Consider the following 18,341-nt stretch of genomic DNA (forward strand, 5'->3'; position numbering starts at 1 on the left):
AATGTCACACTGCCAAGCCCAGACTCGGAAAACTCTAGCCTTCCACTCGTGAGCCACAAACAGAGCAGTGGCTGCACTGTGCCTCCCACAGCCTTGATTTCAGAGTCTTACCTTTTCACTTCTGGTGCCAGCAGTCTCCCACTGCCCACCACTCTCCCACTTTTCAGCTACTCCAAGTGTCTCTTAGCAAAGTGGCCCAGCAAACCCCAACTTTAGAGTTCACACCAGTGGACAGCAACCCAAGGGGCACCCAGGTAGACCAGAGACTCGGAGTAATGCTGCCCCATGAAAGCTGGCCACTGACCACAGCCAGGCTGAGGGCAGTGTCCTAAGAGAACAGCTGGGAAGTGCCTGCTAAATATAGCTCCTCCCTCAGGAAGGTGGCCCAGAAAAAACTTGGCGCTCCCGGTGATTTCTGTCACTTCCTGTTACTCACATCCTGCTGTTCCTATGCTCTACCCCTTGGATCCCCCACATGGAAGGCACTGAGACAGACTATTCATGACAGCTGGGCACACGGCGACACCAAAATAGATACCACACAGCAAGTGAGCTCTGGAGGCAACTGAGTGGCACGAGCCCCTGGGCCAGGCCCAGGCTCCCACACTGTTCACAGCTCTGCCCCAGTCCCGTCATCCCCAGAAGGAACCCAGACACTGTGGCTGCGTCCACATCTTTAGTCTCAGCCAGCCTGGCTGCGAGGTGCTGCTTGCCCCTCTCCATGGAGCTTGGGAAGCCTGAGCAGGAAGCACTGCCAGCCTGGCAAGAAGTGAAGCCACATGTACTTCTGCACGATGATCAGACAGCAGCTAAAGAAAAGTGCTCAGTACTACTTACTCCACACTTCCATGCTGCAGCATGAGGGCCCTGAGTGGAGTCAACTGAGGGGAAGCAGTGGGGGACATCAGAGCCTTGCAGGGGTGGGGACAGTTGCCCTGAAAGGTTCCTCAGCTCGGCAAGGTCTGCTGAGTCACCACCCCACAGAAGGTGACACAGAAATCAGCCTCCAGTGGCACCAAGGAGATGCTGCCGGATCAGTGGGCCTGAGAGTACTGAGTTCACACGGCAGAGTCCACACAGAGGGGTCCACCCAGAGGAACCCACCTGGAGGAGTCCACATGGTGGAGCCCACATGGCAGGACCCACATGGAGGGGTCCACATGGAGAAGCCCACATGATAGAGTCCACACAGTGGGGCCCATAGCCAACTCCACTGACAGCAGGGAGAAGGGCACTTAGGCTCAGGGCATGAGGAATTAGAGAGCAGGTCATTAAATGTGAGGTACAGTGAACACTTCCTGTAAAACTAAAGTATGTTTACCGGTAGAGGAGAAAACCTTCAAAACTTTATGTCAAAGTCTCTCATCATTGGCCCGATTATAAGCAGGGCCAAATAACCCTCGCTGGCAGGACTGCCCCGGAACCCAGCAGGACCGCACGGCTGCCCACCTTGCAGCTGTGGCAGCCCGGTGCTCCCCAAGAGTCCTCATGACATAGTAACCCTTCCCTCCCATCACCCCCACCCACAGGTGAGAACCCCACTGCCACACAACATGCATTGTTTCTCACTGCCAAGACTTTCATGTTGTTTTTGTCCCAATATCTTAACTAAATTATTTGCAATAAGCATTTTATCCACTTTAAAAGGAGTAGCTTAGCATCAGTACATTAGAGGTGTTTCTGCCCTAATACAGCATCTGAGTTCCTGAAAACCCTACTACAGGTCATGGCTCAGGCAGTGGCCCTGAGGAATCTTCTTTTCCTTTCCTTCTGGTTTTCTGTATTTTCCAAACTTTCTACAATTAAAAGTATTTCAAAATTTATCTACATAAATCAACCCTCAGACAGTCACCTCCCCCAGCAGACCCTGCTCCAGGTGGTCTCTAGCCTGGCCCGGCTGATACTCTGCCTGGGCTGGGGGACAAGGCAGCAAGGACTGGCATTCCAGGTGGGAGCTTCAAGGAGAGCCCTCAGAATGGCTCAGCAGGCAGCAGGGCCCTCACACCCAAAGGTGACCCTGGGAGGAGAACCTCAGGTGAGGGACAGCAGAGCAGCACCGCAGGAGCTGGGTCAACTTTCTTATCATCACACAGGAAAGAAAACCAAGGCAGAGAACAGGAGGTATCTTTATCCTCCAGGTGTCAGGCACAAATGACTTGATTTAATAAGGGACCAGCACTGAAAACTCTGAACTCAATCAGGCAATCACACCAGGGAGCCCGACTTCCCAGTCACAGGAAGACAGGAGTAACAGCACAGAGCACCAGACCCAGGCATGAGTCTGGGACAGGCAAGCTATGACCTGCCACCCGCTCTTCGCACACAGCCACACCTGCATGCAGACGTGCTGCCCATGGCCGCTGCACGTGGCTATGCCGCCACAGTAGAGTGGGGAGTGGCATGGAAATGCCGCAGGCCACAAAGCTACACGTGTAGGCCCTTCCTAGAAAGAGCTGGCCACTAGCCCTATATAAGCTACTGCCTGTACACATCAAGGAGAGAGTAAAAAGAGAATCTGACTTGGAAATGTTAAATAAGATGGCATTTGCAGTTTGTCCCTATTTCTTTGCCTCTGACTCTGTCCAGAGGGGTCTCCATGCCACTCCCAGTTGAACCCCTCTAGTGGTTAATTGATTGTGTCAACTTGAGACAGTTAGAAGCTAACTAAATGGGTTTAGCAATTCTACACCCAAGGATGTAAAGAAGACCCACCCTAGGGTGAGTTACCACCTCGAGGTATAAAAGGAGAGGAGGAAGGACAAATCATGCCATTCTTGGGAGAAGCTCCAGTCTTCGCCTTTGGTTTTGGACCTCACCTCCTGGCTTCCAGTACAGACCCTTCAGCTTTTCATCACAGAGCCTTCGGCCTTCTGTCGCAGACCCATCAGCCTGCTGGTGTGGACTTGCACAAGACACTAGGGTGAACTCCAGATCTGGGATTGAATCCTTTGGCCTCCAGTGCATAGACACCCTCTGTACGCTTCCTCATCCGACTCTGTGACTGACTATCGTAAGCCAATCTTGTTGTTTCTGTATATCCTGGGTTATATCTGTTCTCTCTAGTAAAACCCTGACCAATACAACCCCCAAGAACCTAATGAGAAATCTGCACATCCTCCATAAACACAGAATTTACCCCTTCATGTTACCACAAAGGGTCACATCTCAAAACTCTGTATGGATGCATATTTATTAAATAATTCCAAATGAAACCCTTACAAAAGTTTAAACATGCCACTATAATACATACCTCAGCATAACTTCTCAATACACCCCAGCCCTGCTTCACACACAGACCTAACACAGTCCACCTGCAACAACACACTGTGGCCTCCAGCTTCACCATTCTTGTCAGAGAGGAAGCTGTCCAGGGAACCAGCCCCGCAGCCCATGAAGCCCAACTGCTACCTGTGTGAGGTGCCTTCCTGTTCTGCTCCTGGCAAATGACATGGGGTCTCCCCCTGCCTCACCTCCTCCCATTAAGGGGATGGGGCCGGGGTGGCAGTGATCCCAGGTCAAGGAGGGCATCCTCCTCCCTCCCAGCCAGTCCACCCCGTGAGACAGAGGACGGCCATCGAGTCTCCCCACAAACTGTTCCTAAGAAAATGTTTCCCAACATAGCCAATGCTCAAAAGAAAAACATACCTGCCAAAGCAAAACCCTGTCTTCTACATAATCAGCATGCACTAACAAAAATAACACAACATGAAGGTTTCCAATTCTAACATTCTGAAGTCCAGCTACAGAACTACAGTGACAAGGTAAGGACCACTGAGACTTTCCTCTCCAAGGTCTCATGGTAGCACAGTTAGGTCACAGTATCACAGTGTGTGGCTGGAAGTCCTTCTGACTTTACCTTCTTTCACATGAGGAAAATAAATCCCCAGAGAAGATAGGTGACCTGCCAAGGATCATGTTTCTACAGGTTGAGCTGTGTCGTCTAGGGCACACTGTTGCCCATGGACTCTCTCAGGGGATGGAGCAGCTGCCTGCTGGCCCTGTGGACTGTGGAAGACATGCAGGCTGACACATGCACTTGGCATTCTAACACGGAGATGAATTTTATGTACTGTATTATCGATTCTTCAAAATAAATGTCAGTATCAGGTACCACAAACATATAACAATAAAAAAAAAATAAAAATACAGAGATTGTGGCATTGACTCCAGAGAGAAAGGAGATGCGTGCCCAGCTCTGACCAAGAGCCCTGAGCTCCCAGGCCCAACCCTGGTGGCTGCAGGTGTTGAAACCCAGCCCCTTCACAATGCAATGTTCAAGGACTTGGACCCCTGCCAAGCACCAGGGAACTACACAGAGTATGCCCACCTTCTGGGCTGCCCTGCCCCCTTCCAATTCCCTGTACAGTGCACTTCAGGGACTGTCCTTTGCAAGTGACACAGGTGAGGACATCTCCGAGCAGACTCACAGGTAATCAGGTAATTCTATGCAAGGTCAAGTGCAGGCAGGAGTAACCTTCCCTCGCCCAGCCTCCACCTGCCTTATGTTAGCTGGATGCTGAGATGAATTATTCTTTTCTTCTGACCAAGCTTACAGTGGCTTTCTTGTTTGGCTGGTACTTCAAGACCATTGTTAAAATGGAAAGAAGTCATTTCAAAAACAGGATTTAACATTTTAAAACACCACAATGGAAAAAGGTTGAAGAGATTTTACCCTGCTGGCCAGGCTGGATCCAGACAGCCTGCCTTTGGGGACTGGGGACAGGCACCAGGCCTCTGGACAGCCACAGTGGGAGCGCCTGACACGCAGCTGTCGGAGGGCAGCCAGCCTCACTCAGGAACCATCGCCTCTTGTCGTGGTATAGCTACCACATAGTCCCGTGTGAGTGGTGAAGATGGAAATACTTCCCAGAGATGCTGAGGGAGAGACCGTAGGAACAAATGTACTGACCCAATATACATCTCTAGGACAGCCCTTCTGTGCTGTGATGGGAACCGGGCAGGGTGCCGAAATGGAGAAAGATCGGCAAGTCCCAAGACACTTTTCCCCTCCCCCAAGAAGTTCATATTTCTCTCCCAAGAGGAAAGAGGACCCAGAAACTTCATGCAAAATGTGAAGGGATTGTATCCATTTTTAAAATTGAATTTATTATCAAAAATATAAAAAAAATTATCAAAAATTCCCAAAAAGAAAAGTTCTATACCTATAGTCTCACAGGTAAATTCTAGCAATATTTAAGAAGAAAATAACACCAAATTCTTATCAGAAAACAGCAGGGTGACTACTGACCCTCCATTTTTAAATGTTTCACAAAGCTGGCTTAACCTATGTACCAACATTCCACCAAAAAGAAGATACAGCCAGGCACAGTGGCATACTCCTTTAACCTCTGGGAGGCTAAGGCAGGAAGATCTCAAGATCTTCAAACCCAGCCTGGGCTACTTAGCAAGGCCTTGTCTCAAAATAAAAATACAAACAGGACTAGGAATGTAAAAAGGGGAAAAAAAAAGAAAAGAAAAGAAAAGAAAGAGCATAGAGGAGTACAACAAATCAGGAGAGAAAATATAGATGCCAAAATTCTAATAGCTAACTGTATCCAACAATATATAAAACAATAATGTCTCATGAGGGCTGCAGACACAGCTCAGTGGCTCAGCACCTGCCCAGCAAGTACGAGGTCCTGAGTTGGATTCTCAATCCCAAAGGAAAAAAACACTAAAATAATGTATATCATGGGTAAATAAGATTTACCCCAAGAATGTGAGGATGGTTTTAATTTGAAAATCAACCCATTTGGGGCTGGGGATTTAGCTCAGCGGCATAAGCACCTGCCTTGCAAGCAGGCGGTCGTGAGTTCGATCCCCGGTACCGGTAAAAAGATTAAAAAAGAAAATCAACCCATTTAATTTGCACTTTTAACAAAATGAAGGGGAAAAACCATACGATCATTTCAATAGATACAGATCAACACGAGAAAATTCAACACCATACTCAACAAAAATTCTTCATAGATAAGTAAAAAAATATCCCAGCTGATGAAGGATATCTACAGCTAACATCATACTTCAAAGGTGAAAAGCTTAACTATTTCTTGTTAAGGCTGAAAGAAATGGAAAGAATTAATGTTGTGAATACTTTGTCAGCATCAGGGTGGTAGTTCTTGCCCTTAAAACATGGCAAGCCCCTCCTTGCAGGTGATTACTACTCAGACAGATACCTGCAGAATCTATGAATAAATACCACTTTGCAAGGCCACAAATCCATCCTATTCTTATATATTAGCTGAAAATAACCAAAAATAAAATTGTGGTAAATGCCAATTAGTTAATAGAAACAAAAAATAAACCACATTAAAACATCTAACTGAAAACTATAAAACACTGCTGAAAGAAATTAAGAATCTAAATAAACTGAGATATATATTTGTGGCTTGGAAAACTCAATTACTACACATCAGTTCTTTCCAAAAATGATTTAAAAATCAAGTGCAATCCCAATCAAGGCTGCGCTAGGTCTGCTGGGCATGGTGTAATCCCAGCAGTTGAGAGGCGAACTCAGGAAGACAGATACAAGACCAGTCTGGGCTACACAGTGTGTTCAGGGCCAGCCTGAATGAAACGTAGGAGACCCTGTCTCAAAACACAAAAACAAAACAAAGCCAGATTGTACTAGCTCTGATTTATGGAAACTATTTTAAATTTTATAAGAAAGTACTAAGGACTCAGAATAACTAAAGTAGTTTAAGAAAGAAGAACAAAGAGGATTTATTGTATGTGATTTTAGCTACATACTACAGTAATCAAAAAAGGGTAAGGCTAGAGGAAAAAGAGTCACACAGATCACTACAACAGAACACCTAGTCTGGAAACAGACTAAATATAGTGAGGTCAAGTGTTTTCAGACCAAGGAGAGAAAGACAGCTCAATGGGGAACACAATGTCTTCCTAACAAGTGCAGATGAAAGACTGAACATAAAAAAAAAAAAATCAACATCAACTCCTTACCTCACACCGTACACAAAAACTAGTATTACAGCAACCATAATTCTAACTGCAACACTGAAAGCTGCAAATTTCTAGAAAAGTCTCTGCCATGCTAAGGTAGATAAAAGTTTCTTGCTAGAACACAAAAATGAACCACAAAGAAAAAAATATCAATAAATTCCATTTTACCAAAAGACTCCTACCCTTTAAAGAGACACTCAAAAACTACAAACTGGGAAAATCACTGACAACACAGAGATCAGACAAAAACTTATATCCAGAGTAAATAAAGGAAAAAAATCCAACACAAAAGCAGATCCATGTTTCTAGCATGCAATTCACAAAAGAAGATCCACAAAATGTCAATATGCACATGGAGATGCTGATGCTACCTATAAGTCATCAGGGAAACAGAAATTAAATCTCCAGTGAGACGCCACTACACTGCACATACAGAAGTGTATCTACTGAAAAGACTGACCACACCAAGTGCTGAAGAGGACAGGGAGCACCAGGAACTCCTATACTGCTAAGGAGAGGGTAAACCAATATAATCACTCTGGAAAAGTCAGCAGCCTCCTAAAAAGCTAAACTTTTAACTACTATGTATCCCAACAATTCTGCTACTAGGTGTTTACTTACTCAAGAGAAATGAAAACATGTCCACACAAAGCCTTGTGTCCAAATATTCAAGACAGCTTTGTGAGAAACAGCTCAAAATCAGAAACTACAGTATTCGAATGTCCATCCACAAATTGGAATACCATATAATGCAATATTCAGTGATAAAAAGGGACCAGCCAGGTGTGGTGGCATATGCCTATAATCCCACCACTCTGGAGGCTGAAGCAGGAGGATCGCTGCCTCAAAACCATCCTGGGCTACATAAAGAGTTCAAGGCCAGTGTACACTTTTTAACAAAACCTCATTTCGAAAAACAAAACAAAAGTATAGATACATCCAAAGTGAAACCTTCATAACCATTATGGAGAGGATGAGTCAAAGATTCCAGAGAGAAAAGCATACACTGTATTGCACAGTATATTTTAAAAATGCAAACTTACCTACAGGGACAGAAAACAGGTCCACGTAGGCCTCAGGAGTGTTATACAAAGAAGGATGGATTTCAAGTAGTTTTCAAAATTGAACCCAGGACCTTTGCACTGAGCTACATCTCTAATCTTCTGCTGTCTCTCAACTTTTTGCTCTGTGACAGAGACTTTCTGATTCACTAAGTTGCCCAGGCCAGATCAGGAACTTATGATCCTCCTGTCTCAGTCTCCCAGAGTGCTGAAATCACAGGCACACACCACCACACCCAGATAAACTATAAACTTTAAATACCACAATTCACCGTATATCATTTATGTCTCTATTAAGCTGTAAAACAATTTTCAATATCAACATGTTTTAGTGCAGTAGAACATTCATTAAAGAACAGTGTGAACCTTTCTCTGAATGACTGGCAGAGCCATGAAGTTGATGACTCCAGCCAGAAAATGTATGCAAGTCCAAGTGGGGGCTAAAACCATGCAGCAGTGTTACTGCTTCTGCAGCAGGCTATGTAGGCTGGCACTGCCCTGGGAATTGGCACACAGGCCGAGACAGCAAATGCCCAGTCTGGGCTTGGTGCAGCAAGACACTTGCTGCATAAAGCTCACCCTCAAGTCCCCTCTTCAACAAACAGCAGAGCTGGCAGCAGGTGAGGCAGCACCAGGGCCAGTGCCCTTGCTCCCTCAGACGAGGCAGTCAGTTCTGAGGCAATGTAGACACAGGGCACTCACTGAAACCCTATCCCCAAGGTTAGTGTCCTTGCTCAAGTCCCATTCTGATTGACAAAGAAGTCAAAGGACAGGGCGAGGCCCACCCCCACTCCTAATTCCTGAATGTCTGACTATCCTGATCCACCCTCTAGAGACCTTCAAGGCCAGCGAACAATCAGCCCATAGAGAAAGCCATGCCAACTCTTCTGAGACAAAGTCCAGCAGGACTGGAGCTGGGCCAGGCCAGCCCTGGGAGTGGCTCTGCCAAGGGAACTTCGTCCACCAGTCATCTGCAGGGCCAACAACCCTCGGCCCCTCTGGGCACCTCCTGTTTATAAACTGGTGGAGTGGGGTCACAATTCACCTCTGAGCCCACACTCTAGGCCGGTCCTTCGTCCTGCTGTTGAGGGAGAGAACCACTCAGTAAAGGCCTTAATTTGACAAGTTGTCAGAGGTGGTGTGTCATGTCACTGCGCCTATTCTGAAAACCAGGCTCTCCAGGGACAAGAACCGAGAATGCAGGGTGCTTTTTGACACAATTCCCTGGGAAAATTAAACCATTTTTTTAACTTCTCAGGTAAACTCATCAAGCAGACTGGACCTGGCTCAGCCCCACCTTCACGTGTTCACACAACAACACTGGGTGAAGAATAACCACGGGACTGACTTCTGGGGTCCACATGCCTCCTGCCCACATAACACAGTCTCACAACTGTCCACTGTTCTATCACTGGCAAATAAACAAGAGCACAGCAAGTGTAAATGGTACACACCCTCAACTCCCATGAGCCTGCGGGAACCCTCTCCTCAGTGTCACCTGCACCACACTCCAAGTGGAGAGCCCAGCCCTTGGCAGCAGCCCTCCAGCCCCGGACCAGCCCATTTACCTTCCACGCTGTTGCCAGACTCCGCGCTCACCAGCCCTGCTGCCAAGGAGGCTGCATCTCCTCTCTCCACTCACTTGTGAAGTGGCGAGAGCAGCTCTGGGGGCCTGCCATGTCACCATCCTCCTGAGCTCCCTCAGTGAAGCCCCATACTCGGTAAACACACGGTTGCCGGCCTGGCATGGTGCCCATCTCTGCCAGCTCCGGGAACAGGCAGCACAGCTCAGAGCTATGCACAGGAACGCACCAGGTCAACAGCCTCTACCATGGGGCCCCAAATGTCACCACCACCTTGCCCAGCCCAGACTGGGACTGCAGCTGTGGGAGGCCATGCAGCCCCAGAGGGCAAGAGAGAGGACAAAGCTAGAGAAGGTCACAAAGACACACAGTGGAAAGCTGACCCTTGGAGCACATGGGTCCTTCCAACCTCTGATCCTGGGAGCCCATCTAATGAACCCTGCTTAGACTCACATGTACACTATCAGCTCTATTCCTTTTCCACATAAAGTATTTTTTTTGTCTTTTTCATTTTTTTTTTATCGGTACCGGGGATTGAACTCATGACCGCCTGCTTGAAGGCAGGTGCTTATGCCACTAAGCTAAATCCCGAGCCCCTTCAGCTCTATTCCTTTGGAGAACGTGAAACAACCCTTTGGAGAAAAGCCTGATGGCCATGCATCAGCCTTTTCTCTCTTTCTTTCTTGGTACCAGGCATCAAATTCATAACCTTGCTTTTGCCAGGTAGGTGCTTGTGTCACTGAGCTAAATCCCCAGCCCTTTTAAAGATTTTTTTTAGTTTTTCATTTTTGTTTTTTGGGTTTTTTTGACACAGGTTATGTAGTTCTAGTTGGCCTTGAACTCACCCAGGCTGTCTTCCAACTTGTGGTAATCTCTTGCCTCAGCCTGCCAAGTGCACCATTTGTGCACCACCACATCCAACTCAGCCTTGTTTTGGGGACTCTTTAGCACTATCCATAAAGCTGACCTTGTTTGTCCTTTAAAATTCCTATAAATCAGGATAGCACTGAATCTCAACAAAATTAAACCTGCCTGCTAGCAGAGATGAGAGGCAGTGCAATGGAAACTAGCAAAGCATAACTTTGTGCCCAGCTGATGCTCTAAGATAGATGCCAGTATCACCCTCACTTCACAGATGAGAAAACTGAGTCCTAGAAAGATGAAGTCTCTTGTTCTCAGACACGAGGCTAACAAAGAACATCTCCCTACATATCTCGTGAATCTTCTGAGTACCATACACTTTCTTTTTTTTTTTTTTTAATGTCTTTTTCTTTTTATTGGTACTGGGGATCGAACTCATGACCACACAATTGCAAGGCAGGCGCTTATGCCACTGAGCTAAATCCCCAGCCCCCATACCATACACTTTCAATAGCGAAACCTGGGGAAAGGAAGCCTTATGGGCTGACCAATGCATGCTGGACTCAGCACTCCTCATGGTTACTCTGATCTGGTTGTTTCACCACCACAACACTGGCAGCACAGCCTGCCGGGTCCCTGCCCCAAAAGCTATGTAGTGTGGCATCTGATCAAGAGCCAGCTGGCAAGACACACATGCGCACCATGCTGCATCTGAGCTGGGGAAGTCATGCAGGAGCTGCTCATCCCTTCCAAGCTGGGGGTTCCTTTTGGTGGCCTAGCAAAGTCTTGTGGGCCCCTTCGCAAAATGGCTTAATCTAAATGCAAAACATAAAGCACTTAGGATCACGATGAGAGCCTATTTTAATAAAGCACAGTCGCCACAGAGCACTTTGGGGAGGGGCAGAGGTTCATGGACCCAGGCTGCCAGGCTACATATTTTCTTTTCTCTTCCCCTTCCCAAAAGGGGCCATGGTGATGACAGGTGCTCTGGCAGCTGTCCTGGACCAGGAGAATCATTTTCTGGAAGGTCCTGGGTGGCCCTGTAAAATTGCCTTGTTACACTGGTGTTTTCTGACAAACAGCTGCAGGGCACTGAATGCCAGCGTCTGAAGAGACAATCCCCACGCTGATTCTGGGCACCTGGGAATGAGACCTTGTTCAGAAATGGCATCTCTGCAGACGCAATTAAGTTATGATCATGAGATCCTCCTGGACTGAGTGGTCCTTAATTCTATGACAAGTACCCTAAGAACTAAGAGACAAGACACAGAAAAAGGAGAGAGGCATGTGAGGGAGGTGGACTGGAGTGAAGCAGCCACAAGCCAAGATCACACAGAGGCACCAGGAAGCAGAAGGGGCAAAGTACAGTCTGATGGAGTACGGGGCAGAGAGCTGCCCTACCAGCTCCTCAGCTTCCGATCTCTGGCTTCAGGATATGAGCGAAACGTTTCTGCTGTTTCAAGCCGTGTGCTAATTTGTTATGGAAGCCACAGAAAACTAACACAGCAGTCAAATTGTTAGGACTTCCCACCAACACCACAGGAGTTAAAATCCCCCGTGTGTGTAGAACTGTGTATGAACCAAGCAGTAGCAGCACTCCAGACATCTAGAGCCTGAACTGAACTTTAAGTAACCTTACACAGAAAACTCATCTGTAGTCCCCATGATGTGGCCAATCCATTCTGTTAAAAACAGAGCCAGGGCCCGCCTGCCCCTTCCCTCCCTTCTGCTCTTCTAAGACACCTGCAAGCCCTCGCCCTCCACTTTCTCTGCCAGCCCTGTTCCTTCCAGCCAGCCCTTGGCCCTTGGCGCCCCAACAGGAGTTCTCCTTGCTCTCAGGGCTGCTCTGCCCCAAGCTGTCCTGCACCTCTCCTGGCCAGGACAGCAGGGGTCCCACCAGCTCCCTGTCCACCTACGCTGCCATCCCTGGTCTGTCCACTCCCCGTCACCACACTTTGTCTCATACTCCGCCTGCTGTTCTGAAGGCCAGAGGCACACTACCAAGGGGTTCTCAGGTGCAGGGCACATGAAAACCCCAATAGAGTCCACCTATGACAAGGTCGGGTAAGCGGCCATTGAATCACAGAGGAACTGAGCAGAGGATGCTGCACCTCTGCAGTACTCAGGGAAATGGGGAGGAGGCTCGGGCAGCAAGGAGGAGCCTTTCTATGGGGGACCACTCTTGCCCTGAGAATCCTCCCTCAAGCTCTCTGCTTTTCCAGCAAGATCTTCAACTGCTCAAACTGATGTTCAACTAGTCAGATTAGGTAAAATCCTAAGAAAAGCACAATACAAAATTTCATATATCCCGATGTGTGTGTAACACATACAAAATTTCATGTTTCCCTAGGAAACAATTCAAAGGAAGTAAGAGGAAACAAAGCACCTGCTGAGCTACTGTGGCAGTTTCCCGCTATTTTAAATCTCCTTTCAGTGACTCCTCTGATACTTAAGTGCTTTAAAAATAAATTGATGTGATAGTACACACCTGTAATCCCAGTACTCAGGAGGCTGAGGCAGGAGGATTGCTGTGAGTTCCAGGCCAGCCTGAACTGCAAAGTAAGCTGCTAGCTAGCCTGAACTGCAAAGTGTGATCCTGTCTCAAAAAGAAAAGAGAAGAGAGGAGAAAAGTAAATTGAGCCAGGCATGTACCACAAGATTGAGGCCAACCTGAGCTACATAGTAAGATTCTACCTCATTCATTCAGTCAATCAATGTTAACAAAATGAGCCTGCATGCTGGTGTTTGGTTTCTACTTTTACTGTGGTACTGTGGACTGAACACTGGGCCTTCACAATGGGCTGCATTTCTGGTTGCCAGGCACTTTTCCTGAGACAAAGTCACACTATATCATTCAAGCTGGTCTTGAACTCACTATATAGCCCAAAGCTGGCCTCAATTTTACAGTGAGCCTCCTGCCTCAGCCTCCTGAGTACTGGGAATACAGGCGTACACAACCACGCTCAGCTGGGGTCTTGTAGCTAAGAGGCTCAAACTGGCAGGAAGCAATGGTCTGAGCTGCCATGCCTGAGCCTCTAGCTCGTGGCCGCTCCCAGGCCCAGCCCTGGTGCTCCTCAGGCGACAGTAGCAGCGGCATGATCACGATCTTCTCATGGCTGAGAGGCAGTACAGAGTCGTCAGACCAAGGACACAGTTACTCTAGACCTGCACAGTTTTCCACGATACTCGACAGCTGAAGCAGAGGGAAAACTCGCATCATGTCCAGTGGTTCTTGCTTCATTTCAGAAACGAGGTGACCGGGTGAGGCCTGGCTCTGGCAGTGACCTCCACAGTACCCACAGTGAGCCAGACATTCTCCAGCCCTCCTAAAAGTACACACAGTGACACAGCAAGGCCAGCTCTACCCACTCCAAAGGCGCCCTCAAAGCCTGCAAGGAACTGGGCCACAGCAATCCCCGCCCCCATCCCAAGATGCTCCCCAAGACAGGGCAAGCCCTCATCATCTCTGCTGTGCTGAACCAGCACTATTTCTCCTTGCTCACACATGGGCACATAGTCACCCCAAAGGACAGGGTACTAGGGCAGGGAACCACAAAATGGATCCCTGGCACCAAACTCCCAAGTCACAAGGCTGTGACAAGCCAAGCATGGTGGTACAAGCCTGTAATCCACACATTCCAGGAAGCTGTGAGCAGAGCCCAGGTCTGAGCTTGGCCTGGGCAACTTAGGTGAGAAACAATTTTAAAAAGAGCTGGAGATACAACTCAGTGCAGAGGCCCTGGGTTACATCTCCAGTAACAACAACAACAAAAAATAAAATATATCAAACTGAATGTGGTAGCACATACTTATACTCAGGAAGCTGAAGCAGCAAGATTAGGGTTCAAAACCAGCCTGGGCTACACAGTGAGTTCAAGGTCAGCCTAGCCTACACAGCGAGACCTGTGGTCAAGTAGATAATCACTAAAAAGCCTGCACTAAGCTGACATCACATGAATGGCATAAAGTACACTCAATGTAATCCTAGCACTCTATAGAGACTAAAGCAGGAGGATCCTAGTAGCCTGAACTACATAGCAAGACCCTATCTCAAACAAACAAACAAACAAATACATAAAATAATAAAGTACACTCGGGGAGTCCCAAATGTGGCAGGACCCCCAAATGGTGACAAGCTTTGAAAAGTCACCCATTTGCAAATCAGCTTTGCAATCTGTGGGCTGGTACTCGGAAGGCTTCCTCTTCGCTCCAAAGGGTGCCGGACCCAGCACAGTGTGGGACCATGTCCTAAGCACCAAACATCGTCCAACCTCAATTGGACAGAAAGCCATGCTTGGGCTGTGGGACACTGCCTCCATGGGTGGACAGGGTCCTCAGGAAGCTCTCCAAAGACCAGGCTTGCCAGGCACTGCACGGACAGAGCTCCCTAAGCAGAGCAAGTACGGGTGGAGCAGGGTGTGTTGGGGCAGACAGGCTAGGATGTGAGGACCAGCTCTCAGTGAGGGGAGCGAGGGAAGCACCTGAGCTAAAGCAAAGCCAGCGCCAAGAACAGGGAGTGCCTGAGCCTGTGGACGAGCTGTTCCAGCTCCCGGAACGCAAGGTGCCTGGGCCAGCCAGGCAAACCAGCTGCTAGGTAAAGGGGCTGAAGCTGGCGAAGACCTCCTGAGTGTACAAGCAGACAGCTGTCTTGGTGGAGCAGTTCCCTTTCCTCAGCCAGAGAGAGGGCTCCCCCAGTCCTCAGCTTTCTGTAGATCGTCCTTTATCTTTATTTCTCCATCCTCTCCAATCCTTCCTGCCCCCAGGGAACTTCAAGAGCTGCACTGCACTGGACACGGCACCTCGGTCTCCACTAAAGAACTAGGAGACACACAGTGATTTCAGCACTTGCAAAATGGGCAGAATAGGACTCTTCCTAATTAATGATGTTACAGTTCAGATAAATTCCAGTACAACTTGTCTTTCCTCTTTCAGGTTAACCCAGCAGCCTCTGTGCCAAGGGGCAGCAGTCACCCAAGGGGCAGCAGTCATGTAGCCAGCCTGCCTCGGCCTGACGGAATCCACAGCAACCTGGGCTGACTCCATCGAGTTAGAGGTTGCATTCACAGACACAAACACTGTGCAGTCCTTTGTTTAAGAAATGTAAGGGTTCCAAAGTAGAAAGAAACTGTCTGAGTAAGTAGCAGGTAACACAGTAAGTCAGTCTGGTTTCCTGCTTTCAGGTCATGAATTGAGTAAATAATCGTGAATAGCCATAATCACAATACTGACTATAACACTTTTATCATGCTTGCACTGGGTTACTTCATTTAATCCTCACAACAACCCCAAAGGCAGGTACTGTCATTAGCCCCACTGCTTAGATGAGAACACTGGCTCTCGCGCATGATGTGACTCACCCAAGGTCATCGGCTAGTGGAGGCTGAGCTGGGACTCGCCTTGGCTTTTGGAGTCCTTGCTTTTAAGCACTGCCAAAGATGAATAGGAAAAAGGGAGGGGCAGACTGATGGAGGGACAGACAAAGGGACAGACCATAACCTCAACCTGCTTTCTAGGGTCTTGTATCCCGTGAAGGAAATACAGATCCTCAACATTGCTCACTACTACAGGCTGTGCCTTTCTGGTCCCCACTTGGACACAGCCCATCAAGGGCTCCTCCTACACTTGCTTACCTTGGGACTCGACCACTTGCTGAGTCAACACGTTAACAGGCGAACCCAGCTCCCGAAGGACAGGACGAAGTGCGTGCTCAAGGGGACAGAGGAACAGACTATAGGAGGTCTGGACCACGGATGCTGTTCTGAATGGCAAAAGCACAAGCACTCAAGGAAACGGCATCTTGCAGCTCCCGCACTTTGGGATGAGCAGCCCTCAGTGCCAGACACTATAAATATGGAGTGACAAGACCCAGGGAAAAGTAAATGGTGCCGATCACTGATGTGCTGCAGAAAGCTGAGGCTGAGAAGCTGGACAGAGCCCTGTGACAGCAGGACTGGTGGACAAACTGGAACCGAGAGCCCAACAGAGAGGAACCCCCGAAGCAGCAGCCACAGCAGCAGTAGCAAAAAACAGACACATGGCAGGAAAAGTAAAACCCATCCCCAGGCAGCTCCCCGACAGAATGGACCCGAGCTGCTCTGCTGCTGCCCCCATCTGCTGGCCCAGTCTTGCAAAAGGAGGAAAGGGGGCACTACTCAGAAGGAAATGCCATCAGCCCAAGCCTGAAACCACCCTGACTGCTCTTCCTAGGCAGTGTCTGTCCACCAAGTGACAAGGCCGATCAACAGAAAGATCAAAGCCAAGAAGAAAAAGAGGAACAGGAAACAGAGGTGTGCAGAAAGAACCAGACATCCGCACTTTCCGACACGGACTTCAAAATAAGACTCAGACCACAACTACTCTAAGAAACAAGGATGAGACTGGGGGCTGGAGGAGGGAACTCAGAGTCTTAGAAAATCCGATGAAAATCCTAACATAAAACAAAACAAAAAAACCTTAAAGCATTTGAATTCAATAGCAGACAGAAACACTTGAAGAACCTGTGAAGGCAGATAAGAATAAACCCAGACTGGAAAGAACAGAAAGCGTGCTTGTAAGAAAAACCCAAGAAACGCACGAGCAACAGCAGAGAGGTCCATCGACTATGCGGGTCACTATGCGGGTCTCCAGAGCCAGAAGTTTAATGGGAGAAGCAGCACCTAAAGGGATAACAGATTCTTCCAAATGGACACGGAACATAAAATGACAGACTGCAGCAGTGCTGTACGCAATAGGAAGACAAATAGAAAGAACCACACCTAGACAAATCACAGTAAAATCAGTGACTGAAAAACACAAAGGAAAAGCCAAACTGTCACTGAAGAAAAGCTGCAAGAAGCAATAAGGAGATTGCCAAATTAGTTCTCAATACAAGTAATGGGAGCTGTAACACAGAGTAACATTTTTGGAGAGTTGAAAGAAAATAACTGTCTATAGCCAGCTGTGGTGGTGCATGTCTAGAATCCTAGCACTTGGGAAGCTGAGGCAGGAGGATGACCTTGAGTTCAAGGCCAGCCTGGGCTATATAGTCAGTTCAAGGCTGGCCTGAACTTCATGGCAAGACCCTGTCTCAAAAAAAAAGAGGGTAGCAGATCAGGTTATCTAGAGGAGCCTTAGGCAGTAAAATGTAACATCAGGGTGCAGTTCATGAAACAGTGCCTGCCTGCCATTCTGGGTTCAATTCCCAGTACCACACAAAAAAAAAGAAGAAGAAGAAGAAAAGTAATAATACATGAAATAAAAATATTTCCAAGAGCTGGATGTGGTGGCTATAATCCCCGAACTCAGGAGGCAGAGGCAGGAGGATCACCAGGAGTTAGTTCAAGGCACACCAGGGTATATCTAGTGAGTTCAAAGTTAAACTGCATACTGAGACCCTGTCTCCAAAAAAAAAAAAAAAAAAGGTATTTTCAAATAAACAGAGACTTCTTTAAGACAGGGTTTCACTACATAGTTCATACTGGCCTTGAACTCACTTTGTAGCCCAGGTTGGCCTCAAACTCATAGCAATACTGCCTCAACCTTCAGAGTGCCGTGATTATAGACTGTGCACCATGCCTGGGGAAACACAAAGTAAGTATTAAAGGAACTTTTCCAAACAGAAGGATTATTACCAAATGGATCACAAACATGCAGGATGAAATGAAAAACATCAGAAAGTACACTATAAATTTACATGTCTACGGACGAGATGGTACTATTCCATGATATTTCAAACAGACATCAAGTAAATTTAAATATACAACAAACAAAGGCTGGGGATTTAACTTGATGGCATAAGCGCCTACCTGACAAACTCAAGGTAGCGAGTTCAATCCCACCTATATCCCCCCAAAATATATGTGTGTGTGTGTATATATATATCACACAGTACAAA

The 18,341-nt window shown here is 47.6% G+C and overlaps 1 protein-coding gene across 8 annotated transcripts in view; it reads right to left on the reverse strand.

The window, feature by feature from the left end:
- Dgkd (diacylglycerol kinase delta) overlaps positions 1-18,341 on the reverse strand; it is a 95,615-nt gene that overhangs the window by 32,208 nt on the left and 45,066 nt on the right. The window contains exon 1 of one of the 8 annotated variants that reach the window (XM_063237078.1): positions 8,007-8,159. The exons of 6 other annotated variants lie outside the window; for them this stretch is intronic. The gene's annotated coding sequence lies outside the window, so the exon portion shown is untranslated. Of the gene's footprint in view, positions 1-111; positions 323-8,006; positions 8,160-18,341 lie in introns of those variants that run through there. One more of the 8 variants, XM_013157406.3, reaches the window with a different exon arrangement.

This window comes from Cavia porcellus, unplaced genomic scaffold, assembly GCF_034190915.1.
Source record: "Cavia porcellus strain 051 isolate PalLab524CR breed Dunkin Hartley unplaced genomic scaffold, mCavPor4.1 scaffold_26, whole genome shotgun sequence".
Lineage (NCBI taxonomy): Eukaryota > Metazoa > Chordata > Mammalia > Rodentia > Caviidae > Cavia > Cavia porcellus.